Consider the following 21,956-nt stretch of genomic DNA (forward strand, 5'->3'; position numbering starts at 1 on the left):
TTATTTAATTCAGTTTAACCCAAAAATGTCCTAAAACAATATGGAAAGAATTCTTTAAGAGTTTCATTTTGTCATCACCACAAGCTGTGATGATAACAAGCCTACCCTAGACTGGGTAGCACTGCAATATAAATTAACCATAATGACAATGATTGTGAGATGGCTTGAAATGGGTGGCAGAGGGAACAGACACTTGAAACTTCATCTCACCATTAGACTATAACATTTAAAAGCTAATGAGCTAAAAAGGAATGAATGAGAAAATTAATAATGCACTGCAGAGTACAGCATTCATGAGAAACTTCTCCTCCCCTCCATACCAGGGCTAATTAATGTTATCTATCGTAATAAAAACAACCCTAAGCACTACTTCTTCTCTTTCTTTAACTACCTGTATTACAAGTTAGTGCATAAATGCTCTTTGTAAAAGTACAGAATTTGAGTAGCTATGAATCATGACACTTAAAATGACATGTTCAATTGTGAAATAAAATTCAAGGACACCGCATTTTCAAGTGGTTTGTTGTGTTCATATTGCTATTAAGGAGTCCAGGTGGTTGTTCTATCAAATAACAGCTTTTTTTCTTGTATTGGTGCATGTGTTATATGCTCCCAAAAGACTACAGAAGTTGGACCAATTTTTGCACTAATTAATAGTCCATGCAATCTTACTGAAGTCAAAGGAGTTGCCCAGGATGCAACTGCTAGCAGTTTTGACATTCTGCGTTAAAATCCTAGCACCAGGCAAGAAATTGCTATAATGATGACCATGGAATACAAATTGAGCAACTCCCCTCAAAGGGAACTTTGTCACACTAACAAGAAGGAGATGACTTTCAAGTTGAAATAAACTTGCAAGACAACTAAAAGGAGTGATGAATTAATGAGTCACACATAACCACTCCCACATTTATAGGCACTGTCCTTTCCTTAGAGGATAAATAATGCCTCATTGTCTTTTTATACCACATACAGAGAATCATAAAGTCAGAGAATCTTTTAGGTTGGAAAAGACCTTTAAGATCACTGAATCTTATCATATAGCACTGACAAGTCCATCAGTAAACCATGTCCATTAGTGTCACATCTACATGTCTTTTAAATACCTCCAAGGATGGTGAGTCAACCACTTCCCGAGGCAAGTGCTTTTATCAGTCTGTTCATAAATGCAGATTGTTATGTCCTCCTAGTCTTTCCCATCTTTGAATTGGAATCAAAGGGTCATAGAATTGTGAAATGGTTTGGGTTAAAAGTGACCTTATATCTTCTAATTCCACCCATCCTGCCATGGGAAGGGATATCTTTCACTAGGGCAGGTTGCTTAAAGCCCATCCAACCTCATTGTTAACACTTCCAGTGATGTGGCATTCACAGCTCATGATAACCTGTTCCAGTGTCATATCACCCACATTGTAAAACCATTTCTTTCTTATGTCCAATCTAACTCCATCCCATTTCAATTTAAAAGTGTTGCCCCTTGTCCTGTTACAGCAAGCCATGGTGAAAAGTCTCCATCTTTATTGTAAGTCCCCTTTTTATACTGAAAAGCCACAGTGTGTATATGCAAGCACACAGTCTCTGAATGCTTCCCAGGGAATGTTCTGAAAAAGAAGAAAATTGATTAAGAAACAAATGAGATTCCTAGCCAGTATTCCTCCCTGGGGAAGAACTAGCATTGACAGTTATTTTTAACTTTAGACTTCTTATAATAGCAACTAAAACACTGGGGAAAAAAATGAACAGGGCCATGATAAATTAGCAACTAATATTTTATTTTTTGGTCTTTTTCCCTTAGTTTGGTGATGTCTGGAGTAAAATAGTACATGCATACTGCACATGGTTAGTTCTGTGCAGGATTTTTTCTGTAGATGCAGTTACCATAGGTAAAATTATTTTGGAAATGGGTTAAAGAAATGTCATTCTGAATGGGGGTTGTGCTACTGCTAGTGACTGGGGAGTATTAATTATGAGGAGACACCAGATATTGCTCATTAACAGCAGTTGTTCCTATGTCAATAAGTCTGATGAATTTCACATAACTTGACAATATTCATGAATCCCAGGTGACTTTCAAGGCACAGAACTCACAATTACAGAACTTTATGATTTATACTTGTGTTAATTAGAAATTTTGACTGCTAATAAAACTGCAAGTATTACAGTTTATTTGGACCTTCTGTTACAGATGCACTTAAATTGTGTGGCTGTATGTACACATAATTTTTGTTATATTTGTATAAGCATTTAAATAAGTACATTGGGTGTAACCTTCTTTCTGCCTTCCTTCTGGGTCTAGTGGGATAAAGAAAACTGGGGAAAATTTCATCCTGTTGGAGAAGATAGAGGGTCCTCTCTAGTCCCACCACTGGAGGGTTGCAGGAAGGATAGGCAGAACAGGCGAGGTAGGAGGGGTAACACTATATGGAAGGGAGAGGTTTGATTGCACACTCCTTACAGTTAGTGGTGATGTGGTTGAGTTTCTGGGTAAGGATTTGAGAATGTGATAGTAGGAGACTGTGTTCAGCATAGTGATGACAGAACAGTTGAGTTTAAAATTTTCAGTGAGATAAGAATAAAGGACAACAAAGTTGCTACCCTGGCCTTCAGAGGAGCAAGCTTTGAGTTATTCAGGGAGATATTTAGTGAAGCATTTTCACTTTTCAAGGCTGCTCAGTCTTTAAGAAACATCTTTTACAAGTCAGGAGCAGGCAATTCTGGGGTGTCCTAAGTCAAGTAAGCAGTGCAGAAGACCTGCCTGGTGGGGGGGGGCAGTCCTGCAGACTGGGATCTGGGGGTGCTGGGTGGCAGCAGCTCAGGGGGAGCCAGCAGTGAGCCCAGGCAGCCAAGGGGCACATCCCATCCTGGGGTCCATCAGACACAGCATCACCAGACAGCCAGAATTGTCCTGCTGCATTCAGCACTGGTGCCCTCTTACCTTGAGTGCTGTGTGCAGTGCTGAGCTGACAGCTCAGGAGGATGTGAAGGTCCTTAGACACATCCAGAGGATGGCAGCAACTACAAGGGGCTGCTAAGAACCTTGGGCTTGTCTAATCTACAGGAAAAGAGACTGAAGGGCAACTTTATTGCTCTCTACAGCTTCTGGAGGAGGGGAAGTAGAGAGAGAGGTGCTTATCTCTTCCCCCTGATATCCAGTGATTAGATGCTTAGGAATGGCTCAAAACTGTCCCAGGGGAGATTAAGGCTGGACATGAGGAAGCATTTCTTTATGAGAGAAACACACTGGAACAGGCTTTCTAGAGAGGTGGTCCATTCCCCAAGCCTGTCAGTGTTTAAGAACCATTTGGACATCGTTCCTCAACTAAATTAGTCAGGCACTGAGACTAGAAGATTGTTGTAGGTCCTCTCAACTAAAATTGTCTATTCTATTCTATTCTATTCTATTCTATTCTATTCTATTCTATTCTATTCTATTCTCTTCCAATTAAATGTGCATTGACAATTTTGTTTCTCTTTAGGTCTGCAGCAATGCCTGCACAGTACAATGGTAACATGTGAAAGTAACATGTCAGATCACCATAAGACAAGAGAAGGCTTATCTGTTAGCTGTTAGCTGTGTGCTAGTGATTAAATGGATCCCTGCAGCCTGCACCCAAGGAGAGGACCTGTGGACAAGATAAATAGTGATGGCTCTGCCCAGGTTTCCTGTGCTCAGTGTTTATGCAGGCAAGCTGAAGACAGAGGCAAGAGTAGACACAACTGTAGGGGTATAAGGTAAAATACTCAGTGACACTCTGAGCCCTGCAGTGATACACAGGCCACTGCATTTCACCCAGCTATGCACAGACAGGCCTTGTGCTAAACTAAAGGAAACCTTCCAGATTGACTTCTAGTCCAAAAAGGAAGATATCAGGGAGCAGAGGTCCCAATCCTTCCCTTGCTGGCTTGTTCCTTTTGTCAATTGCTTCCAATAGAAAAAATTCTGCCTAATTTCTTATTTGCAAATGGTTGCTTCCATCTTCTGGTATTGATTTTTATTCCTTTCTCTCTAATTCTTTAAATTTCAGCATTCTTCTGTGTCATGAGAGCACAGTCTGTAATGGACTTATAGACTGAAGTAATTTGTAAGATTTTGCTCTAACAAAGTAAAAACATTAAGCTCATTAATTTGGTCCCAGAGAAGAACTTCCTTCAGCCCTCAAATATTTCTGTGGCTCTCTATTGATCATCTACAGATATTTTTAAGCACTCCTGAAAGGATGCATTGCTCCAGTGCTGGGTTTATTATATATCCCAAATACACAATGGAAAGAGCAGTCTGATTATGTTTACCAATTATTGCCCTGATAACAGATTCAGTAATACTAGTTCTTTTTACCACCACATCTGTTTGTCCAGCACAGTCTGGGAATTGCTTTCACAACCACTGCTGCTTACGAGTTACTCCGCCATTCTTGGTATTCTCTATATGCTGTTACCACTTTGCCCTGGTACTTACATGTGTACCTTTGTTGTTGGCTGTATTAAAACAAAGCTTGGATGGACTAAGAATACCAAGCAGCCCTGATCAGTCATTCTGTCTGCACATTCCTGTTTGTTGTGGTGACTGTATTGGTCTGTAATTTGATCTGCAATAAATTAAGAGATTGAATGAAGAAATTCGATGGCTTAAACTTCTAATGGGCTTATGCTTGATAGAATCAGTCATTCACTTTGAGGTGTGATTCATGTTATATTTAACAGTTTTACACAGAGTATGGGATACCCTCCTTTCTGATTCGGAACTGTAATCTGCCTTCCTGCTTGGGTCCATATCAAGGACGGTCATAAAGTAAATCTTGGGGCATTTTGCAAGTCTTTCCTGGAGGGGTCTCACATTCTTTGCTGCCAAAATGCATGAATTGAATAGACAGCTTTCTCTCAGACTGCCTTAAAGCAGTGTGGATACTGTGTAGACACCTGGCTCCACGCTCCACACATGCTCCATTTTAGAGGCTTTGTGGCTTCACAGTAACTGCAGAAGTAGACAAGTGAGTGAAATGTTCTCCAGTAGTTTTAAGTGTGTTGACTCTGAAATGATAGCACAAATGTAACCTCACTTACCAAAGGCTTTATCCATTCAGTTCATGTTCCCCAGTACAGTACTGACTTTTAACAGAAATGCCAAAGCAAATTAAATGCTCTAAAGAGTTCAAGTAAGAGATATCACTATCTATGGAAGAGTAGAATGGAAATCTAGATTAGAATGGAAATATTCCTAACATTTCCTTCCATACACATAACTTTCAATACATCAGCTTTACATTATATCACCTAATAATAGGACTTTGCCATTGCTAGGGTTTCATTACTGCTAGCATTCTTATATTTTGCCCCTTTCATGTCTTTAGTTTTATGCATAGTTTGCATTTTACATGGTTCTATTTTCCTATTTTCACATTTTTATTTTTCATCATTCATGTCCACTGGCTGACCTCTTTCCTCTACTAAAGAAGGGACTTGAGTCCAATACTGGGATTTTAGTATCCTGATTGCTTAAGGGCTCCTGTCTGCTGCACGTGGCAGCACTGTGCAGGGTTAATGTTGACAATTTTTATACACAACCACTAAGGCATATTCAGTTTGGTGCCCACCACTGAAGGGCATCACACTGCCTAAGCCACCAAGCTGTCATTTTCTATGCCACCTCTGAGCACTGCCTCATCCTGCAGTGTAACTCTAATCTAACGCTCTTCTTCCATTTAGTCTGCTTGCTCATGGCCACACTGTTCTCCTGATAATTTTCCTTAGAATGAAAACTATGTGCCCTACAAAACAGAAAATATGTGTCTCACAGTTGGGACCATCTCTGTCTTTACAAGTTCAGAACAATCAGGTCATTGTTGCAGGTATCCAGGTAGGATTTAGCATTCATTTCAGAAATTATTTCATTTTCTAAATTCAGCATGGTCCTTCCTGTAAATCTCCAAGGTGAATATAGGGAAGAAAGTTGTTACATTTTTTACTTTAAAGAAAAAAAAATCAAGGCAAGCTACTTCTAATTATCTTGCATTGATGTTGAGGAAAGGCAGTGCATACATCAAATTTCCCAGCCACTAATGCACCACCAACTCTTAAAGTATTCTTTAACAATGAGTAAAGAAACCAATAAAGAATTTATGATTTTCAGTCCCTGATAGTGGCTTTTTTGCACTTCATGGTCATTCATTACAATGAGGTTTAAAATAATATTTTTCCATATTTTTCCCTATCTATAATATTTTAAATGTGTTAAAAAGAATTTGAGCTTATACATGCTCCAAGTTGTTTCATTTTCCTTGGAAATGGGTGACTGGAGCTCTGCAGAACATGCTAGGTAACTTCTCTGTTAGGATCTGGAGGCTGCACCCATCAGCAATGCTTCTGCACAACTGGACTTGCTATCCAGCCAAGGTACAGCAAACAGAGGAGAGAGAACTTTGGGAAAATGGATTCCTAAAGGTCTCTGGAGACAGTGGTTTAAATAGAAGGGAGCTTTAGTGGAGCAGAATTGACAAAAAAGAATAAGCCATTGATGCTTTGACTGATGACTGATTGACTGACTGATTGTTTGATTGATTGATGGATGGATGCATTGAAGCCTTTACAAGCCAGGTGCTGGTGAGAGGGACTGGTGTGAACAGGCCTGAGTGTCTCATTGCACACTAGATGAGACTGAAAGAAGAGGACTCAGCATCCAATTGACCCCATTTAAAAGGAAGAAAAGTGGGACCTGTTTTACAACAGGAACTGGGAGTCAATGCCTAAATAACAGCTGAGAATGTGTAACGAATGTGTAAATGGAAGGGAGTCCCTGTGTATGAGAGTCAACTGAATCCTGGTATTACTAATAGGCAGCAGATTGTAGTGCCTGGATTTTCAGCTTTCTTTCCATTTGTGCAGCAGTAGCTGGCCTCCACAGCAGACTCAGCTTGAGGCTTTCAGTCTAGGCTATTTTGTGGATAACAGTTTCTGATTCTCCTCCTCCCTTTTTCTCTCCTTCTTTTATTCATTGTGCTTCAAGTCAAAGCTTGAGGCAGCAGATGGATTTAACAGCATGGGATCAGCAAATTCCTATTATGATGAACTGAGAGAGTGAAAAACCCTAACTTAGCTCTATTCATGCAAAGGGAAATAATTGCTTGTGAGTCAGTGGAGCTAGGATTTCATTCTGTGCATCCAGACTCCTCCTGAGTACTTGAAAGTGGAAGCTCTGGGAGTGTTTGGCACTTTTAAGGGTATTCTTACAGAGAAAGATTACAGAGGATATTAATGAAGTAAAATATTATCAAGATAGTAATATTTACTTTCCTTGAAAAATCATCTTAACAAGCCGGGTATGATTATACTTATAAAGCTACTTAAATTAAAGTAGAGCAAGTTCTATTTCTGATGTATCTTGACATTCTTAAGGACTATTGGGAACACTTTCTGGTCATTAGGATAAGCCTGCTCTCTTGGACAGCATCCTACACAATAACATGTAGGTGTTGAAAGCAAACAGTAGGTGGCCTCAGAACATTATCATTGCTCTTCCCGGGAACAGCAGTAAAGCGAGGGCGCAGCCCGGCTGATCCTCAGCGGCTCGGTACAGCTCCCTCCCTAATTGCAGGAAACATGCTGAGATGTGTCCTGCAGCCCAGCGCTTGGCCTTCACCTGGAACAAGACCACATGTTAAACCCGAATGCAAACTCCTGAGATCTACCTTTGCTTTGTTGTTTTAAACCCACTTTGACCACTGTCACATCTCAGTAGTTATAGGAAAACCAAGTGTTGAACAGAGAAAATGAGGAGAGAAACAATTCTCATTATTTGATGTGTCATACTGGATATATTACCTACCTTTGGTAGTGAAGAAAGACTGGAAAATCCACTTGCCGGTTTATTATGAAATATTCTCTACTCCCATGCCTTGCGTTTCAAATATCCAGTGAATGGCTACATTTGGTGGTTTGGAAGATGAGGGCTCATTAGCCAGCATGAGCTACTTCATTATTTGTCTTGCCTTCTTTAGGGAAGTTCTGTAGGCATGAAGAATTCAGATCAAACCTGTGGGCTTCAGTGTCATCAGAGTCAGTTTGCAGCCTTGGCCATGGTTTGGTCCCCTCTAGTACAAGTTGTACCATCAGTATCTAATCCTGGTCCTGAATGCTTGTGCTTCAGAAGAATCCCTGATCTCAAAATCCAGACCAAATATATGGTGGAAGTCATTTTGCAATAACCTAACCTGTCCCATCAATCCCCTTCCAGACTGCCAGATTGTATCAAGAGCAGGGAGAAGGAGAGTCTGTCATTGCATCTACTGTTCCATTTTTTTCATTGTCAACTTCTCAGAAAATAAAAGAGAAGCCTTGTGCACTACAATGGTAGTCATTCTTCCTCTCAACCCAGGCTGCTAGGACAGAGGTGTGTTTTCCATCCCACTTCCTCATATGTTTTCCATGTTCTTATAGGTAAAAGCACAGGTTACTTTGGAGAGTGCACCCTTTCTCATGAATGGGGGGCACCTGCTTTTAATAGCAGAGTCTCCGGTCTGTACTGGTAGAGCATGGGAAATTTCCTCTTTAATTACCTCTCTAAGTTTCTTGTTGTCCTCTTTAATTTCCTCTTTTAAATTCTGGAAATTCTTGATCAGTCTTTCTACAGAAGAGATGTAGGCCCTTAACGAGGCAGAGATATTTGTTCATATATCTGGACTGTGCCAACCAAAGTTTCCACTTTTTGTTCTCCCTCCTTCAATGACATCACTCCCGATGAGGTGGCTTATGATGCTGGCACATTCCATATGAATTTCTGTCTCACGTTTTCTGTGCCCTGAACACTCTCTGTATTATTAGGCAATTGTTCATTATCTGAAAAGATTATCTCTGGCACAGCTAATTGTCTAAGGTACCAGACACCTTGTGCCATGTCGTTCCACCCTTCGTGGTGCACTAAAAGCTCATCTTTGCATGGGTATCTTTCTCTCACACTTGACAAGAGTTGTCTGCAGAGGCTGAAAGTTTCTGGTCTTCTCCTGATTCACTGGTCAATACCAGCATCCCAGTAGAGGGATTCCAATTGTTTGGCTTCACTACCATCCGGTGCCACACCATTGGCCACGATATCCCAGCACTGGAGAAGCCAGATCAATAGGACCTCCCTCAGGGATAGGGATAGGGTGATTTTCTCTGGTCCTGTTTCTTCCACTGGTTTTGAAGATCCTGCTTCCTCTTATCACTACCTGAAAAAATTAATTTGGTCTTGGATTTCTTCCTCTTAACAGGAGTGACTGCTGCTGGCATGGGTTGTCACTCTGGTCCAGCTGCAGTGTCAGTGGCCATGGTGCTTGTTGGTCTGCTTTCCTTCCCCTCCCCTGAAGGTGCTGTACAGTAACAAACAGTGTGTGGTAGGCAGTAGCCATGGCCAAGCACAGCTTCATGCCTATCTGGAACTGCCACAGCAATTTTCTTTCAAATATTCTGCCATTTAATCAGGGTCCCATACTTGCTCAGGTGTGAACTTCCAAATCATTGGAGCAGAATACTTCTTCAAAACCTGGCCCATTTTCTCTCACCTTTCATGCTACTCAGGACTATGTACCTCTGGGGCACATCTCTGAACAACTTCCCTAGAAATGTCTGTCCTGACTCTAAAGACAGTATAGACCATACAGAGAGACATTGCAGATTTAGCAGCAAGGTTATGCTGTCCTTAACATCCAAAGGGAATTTGAAATTCTCAAAAGCTGTTGTAGCAGACCTGAATGAGGATTAAGAGGGTGAAGGGCTAGGTACAGCCATCCTCTCCTGTTCTCCGCACCAGCTGGATACTAATATTAATGAATTGCCAAAGGTAGCGGCCAAGGCCAGGACAGGAAAACAACACTGAATTCACATCCCAAATGTCCCTCATTGTCCTTGGTGTCACCATGTCATAAACTGAGGTCACACAGTACATCACCAAAGCAATCCTAATTCCTTTCCCCACCTTGACAAATATTATCAGGAGGAGCACATACAGGACTATATACTGGGCTAGGTACCACCTCCACATGAACAGATCAAGCACTGTAACAAGGGAGTTCTGTACCCAATACACAAATACTTCAATCAAAATGTTATTTCAACTTCTCCTTTGAGCCCTACCTTAGGCACCAATTAAATGGGTTTAGCCCCAGCAGGGAAATTGAACTCCAAATAAGCCACTCCCCTTCCCCCGCCACTTTCAGTAAGAAGGGACAATAAATGAGGGATTATGAGTTGAAATAACAATTTACTAAAAGAACAATTACAACTACAGCATTAATAGCAAAACTACACAAAAGAGAAGATGTTTAATGCACAAAAGGGTATTCACTGGGAACAAATAAAAAGTACTTCCTGAAGATATTTATGTCTCTGCCAGAGAGAAGAAATCCTGCAGAAAACACACTGGCAAGTCCAGCCTTTGTAGAAAAGACCTCCAAACTAAAAACTGCAGTGGGAGGGCTACCATGGGTGTAACGAAACTTTTCCTGGCAAATAAGTGTTTTATTTTGTGTTCTACATCCATCAGCAGAGCTGCCTCTGAACACCTCATCCATTAGGCAAGGTTGAACCAGCACATCCAGAGGGCTGGCTGACACTCCCTGCACAGCCAGGCTCCCAGGAGGGCAGACAATGTTAAACTACCCTCTCTGTCCTCAGATAGCCCACTGCCCACAGTGCACAGAGCCTTTCCTGTGATGGGGTCCACCCTTCTCAAAGAGGGCTCTGTTCAGCCTGAGCCCTTCCTTTCACAGCTCCTGTGACTCTCTGCAGGCCTTTATCACCTCCTCTGTATGGTAGCTATCAGATCAAATTATAGCTGCATGGTACACACTGAGTTAGCTCTCAAAGTAACAGCGGGGAGCATGAGGTTAGTTATGATTTGACCTGTCTGGAGAGTGAATGCATTAACAGTTTATTGAGGCCTTCTTTCACTCAGATCTCATGTGGAGCAAAGGATGGGCCTGGACAGTTTTGTACTGCTGTGACAACCACAGCAATCTGCATTTGGCTCATCAGAAAACAAGATTTGACCTGTATGAATTTCAGTAATGCTGGAATTTAGCTGAAAAAGGAAATCCTCCTGAAATAACCCAGATCTTGTCCTTCCATTTAAATTTATCTGCTGCTGGTTGCACTTCAGTGCATGGGAATCCCCAATGTCATCAGGACTGATTAGCCAGCAGTGTGAGGCAGAGGGATAGGATGTACAATTTTCCCTCACCATGAAATTATCATTCATGGGTGAGATAAGAACATCCTTCATTTATTCATTAATATGATTTCAAAAGAACCCTGCAATTTCACTTGCCTTGCAGCTGACACTGACCTAACAATATGAAATGCTGTTCAGTGAGTTATCAGTCCCCACAATTTCAGTCAGAATTTGATTATATTTTTGTGTTTATTGGACTAGATTTATACCAAATTTAGTTGCTTAAGGCAACTGACGTAGCTGGTACTATCTCAGTTCAAACTATTGAGGGTTCTACTCTTGGTTAAGTGGCCACATCACATTTGCATGGGCTGAAAATGTCTTTTAAATTGCAAGAAAAGCTCAGAAAGTATGAAAGTACAGTATCTCAGTTAAAAGCACATCCTTATTCTTCTAAAAATGTGATAATATTTTTCTTCTCATCACAATAGCTTTACTCTCTGAGTTGATTAAATATTAGTCATCTTCAGCAGCTTTGGAGCAGAGCAGAGCTGGGTCGAGTAACCTTCATATGGCCTTTCTCTAAAGTGCTGCAGTGTTCAGGATATGTAAATCAATACACAAAATCCTGTGCTTTGCTTATATACTCTTGTCTGACTACATCTGCATCACAGAACACATCTGCCTTGCTATATAAAACTGAGGAAGCATCTTGGTGAGAGAGTACCTTGCCATGAAGCCAGGGAGAAAGGCTACACAGCCCTAGGCCCTGGGTCTCTTCCAAGCTCAATGGGATGAGTCCCTTGAAGACCCAAAACCATCATTCTTGCTTAGTTCACCTGGGGTTTTTCCCCTGTTCAGATCCATAGTAGATGTGAGGCTGTGGGTCTCAGCCCAGTAGGAAGCTGTTTCCACAGGGGGAAGCCCAGGGTTTGTGTTGCACACCCTGAGGGGGAGTCTGGGGCACAGTTGGAGGTCTGTGCAGGGCAGGGAGCAGCAAAGCTGAAGCAGTTGTGCTCAGCTGGTCAAACAGGAGGCAGCCAGACCCTGTGCTGCTCCTTAGAAGCACACAGCACCAGCCCAGGCTGTGGGTACTCTGGCAATGCGGCACTGGTCCTCTGACTTGAAACACTTTGGAAAGAGAAGCATAACCATTTTTAAGTCTTCTTTCTGCCTTACTGAAACTTGGGAAGTTTCAATAATGACACAGCAACCAACACTGTGATTCGTTTGACCTGACTTCTATTATATAAATACAAGGCTTTGGTCTAAATCAGCATCTCTCGGCACTCGACAGCACATCCCGATCCTGAAATTACTTCTGAGCTGAATCTCATTCATAAATGTTGCTCATAAAGAAACAAGGAATGTTTGGGTAAGGTTTTAGTCTGTTTGTTGACAAATTTTCAGTAAAACATTGAAGTTCAGTGTCTTTCAGAAAGCAATAATGAACTACCTGTGTCTTAAATAGAGTGCTACAAGACTGCAAACCTTTTTGAGATCCATAGCTAAGAGGTGCTGCTGTAATCAGAAGGTAAAATAACTGCTTATAACGGTGACATGCTGCCATGATCATTAATGAGAACAAAAATCATATTTATCAGAGGGCAAAAAAAAGGCACAGAGCTTAAACTTGTAAATAAATCTATAGTATTATAAATTTTCCTACTTCTCCACTCCAAGTTAAAAGACGGGGTCTGGGTCATGATAAATGTGCTACCTCATTCAGACAATTATAATGCACCAGAGGAATTCAAACACAAAATGTTTTTGGAAAAGACACATAGCAGAGCCTTGAAGGAAGATATGATTTAAAGAAAACCTTGCAGCAGGAGGGGGACAATAAATGAAACACAGAAGTGGGAGGCTGATGGGAGAAAACGGATAAGAATGGGATAAATTTTGTTTTCAGTTGCAGTAGCATAAATGATTTTTTACCCCAGTAGTACTTGCCTTCGGAAGGCCTAGAGTTTTCTATTGCTTTTCTCTTAAAAACAAGGACCAGCCAAAGCCAGGAAAGGAAAACCATAGAATGTGGTCACTATTCTGATGTGGGTTTACAGAATTTGTTGCAAGGATGATGGGTGTGTTCATTTTCTCCCTGTGGGATAGGATATAGATTTTTTTTTTTCTGATCAATGAAGTAGCTTCTTGTAATATACAGATTTGGACTTAACAAGGAGGGCAAGGAATCGGTTCAATTTTTTATCTTTAGTGGGCTAGCTGACCTGAAAATTATTCTGTCCTTAGACTTCATGCATATGCCTCCACCCTGCAGGTAGAAATATGGCAGGTCCAAAAGCCTAATAGGTAAGTTCTTGGAAAGCAAGCACATAAAGAGGTAGTAAAAGGACAACACAGGGATTTATCACCAATACCTTTAAACCACTGACTGCACAGGCCAGGCTCACATTCTTTCTTGAGATGCAGGATTAGGTCAGATGGACAACAGCACAAGGCAGAACATGTCCTTACCCTCTGCACCTTACAGATCACAGTTTCAAGGCTGAGCTCTCCTGCATTCTTAATCTAAGAATCACAGGATGTCGGCATACCTGTGGGACACCACCTAGATTGTTCATGGCAGAGGGAAGGCCAGGCATTGGAAGGAAGCTGTGGAATGGGGAGAGCAGTGCTCTCACACGACCCTGACAGAGAGGTATAGGCATCACCTGCAGAACAAAGAGACCTGCAGGAACTTCACTGGATCAATGGAAGATTTAACAAACTTAGAATTTTGCCAAAAGGGATGGCATTCAGAGAAGTGTAGGGGATGCAGACAGAGCAGAACAAAATGCCAGTTGACTGGAAGTTTCTTTGTTGTCTCATCAAATGTTTAATACCCTTTTCAAAGTGTGACACATACTAGCCAAAGTGTGGGAGGAAATTCTGTATCACTGGCCTGGGTTTCCTCCCACACAAAGCAAATGCTTTTGCTTCGGCCTGTGCTCAGCTTTCACTGTGAGGATACACAGAGTCAGATCTTCACCTTTTGGAAGATGTATTTGTAATTCAAGAATGCTCTTATTCACACATTTGCAATGAGCAGGTATAACAAACTGTGCCATCCCTGACTCCTGAAAACTGTTGTTCCCTAAAAATGGATGTATCCTTATTAACAGAAACCTCATAAAGGTTGGTGGACCCTCTCCCAAACTGCATTTTGGATTGGGAATTGCAATGCCATTACTTACAGCCAGAAATCTAACTGCCCTGACTACTTTGACAGATGCCAATTGATCTAGATAAAGAAGCCAAGATGTTCTTCCTGGTCTTTAGGTAGCTTTCAGGAATATGTAGGTATGCTATAGGTACCATGACAGAGCTACCAGCCCCAGGAACACAGTGTGAACACAGTGCAGCTGGGACTAGCTGCAGGCACTCAAGTCTAGATGTGAATATCTGGACTGCCCTCCTCTGATCTCTACCAAACTGTCTTCTACTGCAGTCTTGATTAGTGTAGGGATTCACATACCCTGACACCTGCAGACCCATTTGAGCCTTCAACCACCTCTTTAAAAGACATGGGTTTCCTACAGGCTGTTTATCATGGTAACCAGCCCTGTGCAGGTGTCTTTCCTAGGAAATTCCAATGACATTACACACTATGTTGAGGCAAATCACCCCTATAGCAGCATTTTAAATACCTACCCTATAACTAATTTTCAGTGCCTAAACCTCAAATGAATGTCACTAGGAGACAAAAAGAGGATTTTTCACTACAGGATAAGTCTAACACTGTGATTAAGCCTCCTCTGAGAAGCTAAAATACAGTCTTTCAGGAAACATGTTTTTTTTCATTGTGGATAAAGCCTTTGAGTCTGAAAAAATCACTATGACATGACGAGAATTTGCTACAAATAACCATGGAATTAACCACATATGTCCATAGGCAGCAACTCTGTGGGGCCTTTATATGGTAGCATTTTGAAGGATGTCCACAGAATTGCAGATGTCCACAGAATTGCAGAATAGTTGAGACTGGAAGAGATCTCTGGAGATCACCTGGTACAACCCCCACACTACAACAGGACTAACTACAGCTAGTTTTCCAAGTCACTCAGATACAGTGAGCTTCTGAATAATTCCAGGAATGAGGATTCCACAACCTCACTGGGCAATCTGTCAGTGATCAGTTACCGTCACAGTAAAAAACGTGTTTCCTGATATTCAGAGGGAACCTTCTGTGTTTCAGTTTGTGCCAATCGCCTCTGATCAATGGACAGCACTGAAAAGACCCTGTCTCTGCTCTCCTTGCACCTTCCTTTAAGGCATCCCTTGAGCCTTCTCCAAGCTTGACAGTTCCAGCTGTCCCAGCCTTTCCTTATATGTGAGGTGCCACAGCCCCTAAATCTTCCTTGTGGCCTTGTTCAACTTTCTCCGGTGTGCCCATGAGTCTCTAGTACCGAGGAGCTCAGAACTGAACACAATACTGCAGGTGGGGCTGAGTACAAGCTGACAGGCTGGCAATACTTGGCCTAAGGCAGGCCAGGATTCCATCTGCCTTTGCAGCAATGACATATTGCTGGCTCATGCACAACTTGGTGTCCACCAGGACCCCAAGGTTCTTTCCTGTCAAGATGCTTTCAAGCATATACTGGTACATGGAGTTTTCCCCAGGTGCAGGACTTTGCACTTAGTGAGGATAAAGTCTAAGTTCGTGATGGAATAGAATATCAAAGGTAGAAGAAATAAAAGATGACAAATATTGATGAGGTACTCCAGAAATTCAGAAACTATTGACTAGATAGTTGGTGCTAAAAGGAGCTGGGGGTGCTGGCATGCAGGGACAATGGTGGCTTTGCTTGGACGAGTCAGAGGTACACTTTTCTAAGGAAGTCACATGACTATTGGATGGTGTTTGTTTTTATCCTGGAGTTTGATGCAGTTTGTCCATGAAGCCTAAGAAGTGGGAGTGTGAACGGGAGTTCAGAAATTATCACGGGCACAGAGTTTCCCTCCTAAGTGGTGAGAGGCAAGGGCACTCCCCAAAGTGAACTCACTGGCTAAGTCTACTTAGAGTGATTTAAACAATAGGTAGGAATATGATAGGGCCCTGGACCTTCGGACTGTGAAAGGTCTGGGCAAGACCAATGAGCATTCTCTTACCCAATAACCAATCTGAGTGGTACTGGCCTCAGCAAGAGCTCAGGATCCTCCCAAATTTTTTGAATGACAGGCAAGGATTGTACCCATCAGTCTTCATCCTGGAAAGCAGTCATGGGAACATCAGAGATAGGGAAGATTAGGGTACACATAGCAGCTGAAAATCGTCAAGTTTGGCACATGGCAGCTATCTACTGTGTTCTGTCTCCCAAGTTGAATTCTCAGCTGGCCTCTTCCCAATCTAATGATATATTCCATCCTTAGCCTAGTGCCTATCCAAATGCTAAAGCCCTAACAGCCACAATAACCTAACATGAAAGGTCTGAGAAAACATCTCTTCTTACTGGTGTCTCTTTCTTCCAGCACAGATTGCTAGCTAACTCAAAGTCAGAATGAATTTGTAGCAGAGCTTGTTTTCAGGCTGTCTTTTTGTTCTGCCATAGTTAGTATGGAAGTTAAATATCTGGAAATTGGCAACTTTGGTGCAACAGAGTAGAGTGGAAATTGTATATCTTTCTTTGAGGTGATATGAGGGAACATATGTGAAAGAAGTCTGTTAAACATCTAGAACCCCTTGTGCATTGCTGTAGAGGCAGCCAGACAGAGCTGCAGATGAAAACTTAACCAACACTACTTCAGACACATATTTTCAAGCAGGCTAATCTTACTGGTTTTGTCAGGCTTTTGTCAAAATCTCAAGGCTCTCTGAAAAAAAAAATGAAAAAACCCAACAAAACAAACAAGCAAACAAAAAAAACCCAAACAAAGCAAACAAAGAGCCCAACCAGAGCCGATAATTCCAATAATCATTGTTTTGTTTTCTCATAGAAAATGTAAAAGGCAGTCCATTCACCCTGGGATTTTAGAGGTTAAATACTCAAATCCTGAAGGAGTTCTATCATTTTTCTCCACCAGATCTCAAATTCCAAGTTTCTTCCTTAATCCTCAGGAAAAACCTACAAACTAAAATACGCTTGTTAGCAATTCATTTCTCTTCTCATTAGTCCCCATTGTTATTAGCATCACTTCATCTGCCATATGTTTCGCATTTAAGCCTTGCTTTAGAAACTCCTAAATCTTGCCTGGGAAGTATGAAAATAATTATGAATTCAATAAAATTTGAAGTGTAACTTATTCTTGATATAATTTTCATGTTTGCCATCTTGACAGATTGGTGTAGTCGAATTTCAGTTTTACTGTTTCCTATTCAAAATAATGTTAACTTCCCTTGAGGAAAAAAATTAATCAAACTAAGACATTTTAAATCTTCAAAATGTGAGATTCTTTTTGTCACAGGATGTCATGTGCATGAAGATTCACAGCTATTCTGCTGAGTCACTCTCACAGCTGCACCGTGTTGATTCTATTAGTTCCACAGGAAAACAAAGTAGCACATTTCGGAGGTAGAGCATATGGGAGTCAAGACACAGCAAGGAATTTCCTAGCATGGTTATGCTTGGTTAGGAGATTCTTGTGGCATTCAAGTTTGAAATAAAAGTATCATGTTGAACTGTCCCCATACAGCATTCATATAAGATTTTCATGTGTAGGAAAGAGGAATGTTAAAAGTTTGAACAATTCAAGGTGTACATGCCCCTTCAAGGCCATGGCATAATGCTCTATCTGTGCCCTCCATGTGTACTTTGAGGGACAAGGGAAGTCCTGGTAGCATCACAGAGATTGATCATGCACCACACACACACAGAAGAAATGAACAGCAATCCCTGATCCTGGTCTCGACAGCACACACAAAAACCGAAGCTCCAATGCTATTTCAGCTGGTCAAAGCTGAAGAGGTATTTAGAGAGATTTCAAACAGCAAAACTTTGTTGTGAGACCCTCAGTTAAATTATAGGCACAGACTCAAAGCACAGACTTGCTGGATGTTCTTAATGAATGAATTTTTAAGAGTGTTTATACTAAAGCAGATTTTTTTTTTTATTAGGACTGCTGATATTTATTCCAAAATATCAGAGGTGAACACCTAGAACTGCAGGTTTCAGACCAGGTCTTAAGTTTGACATAATTTTAAGAATCTAAAAGTCAGAAGATAATCCAAAAATATTGAAAGCTGCAACAATGAACTAAGGTAGATAAAATACACAGTCTGTTAAGTCTTTCATGGGTATGCCATATAGGGATGCTAAACTGTGGTGGGTTGGCCCTGGCTAACAGCTTAACTCTCCCCCCAGCTGCTTGCTCACTTCCCACCTCCCTAGGACAGAAGTGGAAAAGAGTGAAAAATAGGAAGAACAGGAATAAAAAAGCCTGTGGACCAAGATAAAGACAGAAGGATTGCTTACTAATTACTGCTGTGAACTAAACATATTCAATTTGGGGAAAATTAAATTAATTCACCCCAGAGGAGGAGGTGCTGCAGAATCTGTTCCCTCTGCTCTCTCAGCCAAGATTCCTCCTTGACCAAAATCCTATGAAGCAGATATGAAAAAAGATGAGATTCAGACAGAATCAGAGAGTCATGAAATAGTTGGGTTTGGAAAGGACCTTTAAAGATCATATAGTCAAAACTACCTACAATGAGCAGAAACACCTTCAACTAGATAAAGTTGCTCAAAACCCTATCCAGCTGACCTTGAATATTTCCAGGGACAGGGCACCTCTGAGCAATCTGTTCCAGTGTTTCACTACCCTTATTGTAAAAAGTCTCTTCTTTAAATCTAGTCTAAATCTATCTCCTGTTAATTAGGTTGTGCTTCAGTGAAATATATTTTGGTTTATTTGTCTTTCATAACTGTGCTTCTGTTTGTCATCAGTTGGCCAAACTCATCTCTGCAAGAACACAGCTTCTGCCCTAACCTTGCCTATGCTTTGAAGCTTCTTACCATGTCCCACAAACTCTTTTATCATTGCTCTCCTCACCTGAGGCACTGTTGATTCACCCTTAGTGTCTGCTTGTCAACATGTGTTCAAGCTCTGAAGGGCACTGCATTGAACTGTGAGAGTAATTCTGGGTAGCAGTGACATCAGCTGTCAGGTAAATGAAGAAAAATATGCCACAACCCATGGTGTTCAGTGTTCTGCAACAGCAGGAGTTGGGGTGGATGAGGCAGAGATACCTGCACTGTCCAGTATCAGCACAGAAAACATTAGCCTGTAAAGAAATGTTACCAGCTTGAGATGGTGAAAACTGATGTAGGCTCACTTCAGTCTCCTTTTTATGTGGATCTATTTTATTGGACTCATTTATTTTACAACACCAATTGTATCTACACTGTGCATATGTGGAGCTTATTCAACAGCATGGTCAGCAAACCTGGATAGTGGGATCACCTGTCTGCTTCATCTTAAGATTTGGGATACATACATGTTGGGACATATTCTCTTGACTAGATCCAGGGGTGGCACATACATTAGAAAGTTATTGTTTCTTGAACCAGCATGAATGATAGCAGCTTTTCCTCAGACACCCATCACATCTCCTGAGGTTGCCATATGGTGGAGTTCCTGCCAAGTTTATTCCTATCCACACTCTAGTAACAACCCCCTTTTTATATCTCTATTGGTCTTTTAAGCCTTCACACTCTCCAGGAAAGCAGACGTTGGGGTGCCATCCCAGTGAAGTATCATTATGATTCTTCCCCTGCACAGTTCATTCTCCCTTCCCTTCGGGATTATTTGATGACACATTTCCTTGCTCAAAACTATGGAAGCCAAAAAGAACATATGGTCCATAGTTTATAATAAACTCCTGGCAGCCTGCCTCTACGGATGTTTTAGCACATTGTGGGGACTTGATAGCTTGCAACGTTGCCTTCTCAGACAGATTCATTTCCTGGTAGTTAGTGTTGGCTGTGTTGACAGCTGCAAGTTTGTGTTGGGACAAAGAGACATTTACATGTAATGAATAGCAGTAAAATGCCTGTATGATAGAGCTTGAGAGGTATAAGGGTTTGCTCTAAGAATTGCTCCACTGGCCTTCTTGAGACAGCAAATGAAGAGCATTTTCTTATTGTAAAATGCAAGTTGATTTCCCCATTCCATAAGATCATTGATATGCCTTTTTTCTTAAATGCAGTGGCAGCCTTCGTGTAAGTCCATCTTCAGGATAAAGGATTTCCCATTTCTGAACTTATCTAAAGAAATCTAGCAGAGGTTTTTCTCCAAGGTTATAGATAATATGAAGTTTCTTCTCTAGTCATTTTTTCTTGCCTCTGAGTCACAACTTACTGCCCCATGCATTGGGCTGATGCAACTGCATGCTGATTTTCCTCTGGGGTAGACTAGGGCAGTTTCTCAAGGGGTTGCATTGAATGGAGGGGCAGCTGAACTGTGCCGTATGTAGGACAGGATCTGCTTTATGTGAGATTGAAACCACATCATATTCATCCACAGAAAACATAATTCATAGATATTCTTGTCCTTTCATATGTCCTCAAATCTTTACCTTTGCAGCGTTCCTACCTCTACCAAGACTTAAATTATGGTTAAGTCATTTCTCCCATCAAAAAAATGAAGAGCTAGACTGGAGACAGGATTAGTTGCCTAAAGAGAAGTGAACTAGTATCACAGAATCATAAGAATTATTTGTACTGGAAGGTAGCATTGAAGGTCATCCTGTCCAAGTCCAGTGCCATGGCTAACGACATCTTCCACTACAGCAGGTTGCTCTAAGCCCCATCCAACCTGGATTTGATGGGGCATCCATAACTTCTGTGGACAACCTGTGCCAGTATTTCACTACCCTCATAAAAAAAATTCTCATGTCCAATGTATATTTATCCTCCTCCAAGTTAAAACCCCCTTGTCCTGTCACTACATATCTTTGTGAAAAGTCTCTCTTGCTCTTTCTTGTAGGCTCCCTTCTCTTCTCCAGACTGAGAAGTCCCAGACTGAACAATTCCAATTCTTCTGTATGTTTCCACAAGAGAGGTGCTCCAGTTCTCAAATCATTTTTGTGGCTCCTCTCTGGACTTGCTCTAACAGACCCATGTCTTTCTTGTGCAAGGGGTCCCAGAACTGGACACAGCACCCAGGGTCTCACAAGAGCAAAACAGGGGGATAGAATCCCCTCCCTCAATTGCTGGTCACAATCCTTTTTATGCAGTCCAGTAGACAACTGGCTTTCTGGGCTGCAAGTGCACATTAATGACTCATATTTTATTTTCACCTTGCTAATAAGTTGCAAATAGGACATCAGAGCTGCAGCATATTTGCTGTACCAACACAGCAAATGTCGTATAAGCCTTACACAAGACCCATGCTCTTCTAATTGAGCAACCGGACGACAAGCAAAATAGCCCGTTGTGACTAATAAGTCCCTGAACAGCTATTCAGGCAATAGAATGACAGCCATGTGAAATGTACCTCCCAAGATTACTTTGGTATTGGCCTTGCAAATTCCTGTTTAGGGGCAGGAGCCTGTCTTTTTGCTGTTCTTATATACCTAGCCACATAATATAAATAGCAAATATAGTCAATAATTTTTTCCTTTTTTATTTATCCTAGGAAAATACCCTACCTCAGTATCTTCAACAGGACTGTGTTCTTACAGGAACCCAGCTGCTCATTCTGGCAAGGTCTCAGTTCAAAGAACAAGACTAGAGTACAGAAGAAAGCCTATTCTATTTACTGCACCTGGTTCAGGTTATTCCCACTCTCAACCCATCCCCACCCATTCGTTCCCATTTCTGGCAAATTATCTTGGTTTTGGGAAACAGCTCTCAGAATTTATGATCAGGATTTTTTAACA

Source organism: Molothrus aeneus, chromosome 2 (assembly GCF_037042795.1).
Source record: "Molothrus aeneus isolate 106 chromosome 2, BPBGC_Maene_1.0, whole genome shotgun sequence".
In the NCBI taxonomy this organism is placed as follows: domain Eukaryota; kingdom Metazoa; phylum Chordata; class Aves; order Passeriformes; family Icteridae; genus Molothrus; species Molothrus aeneus.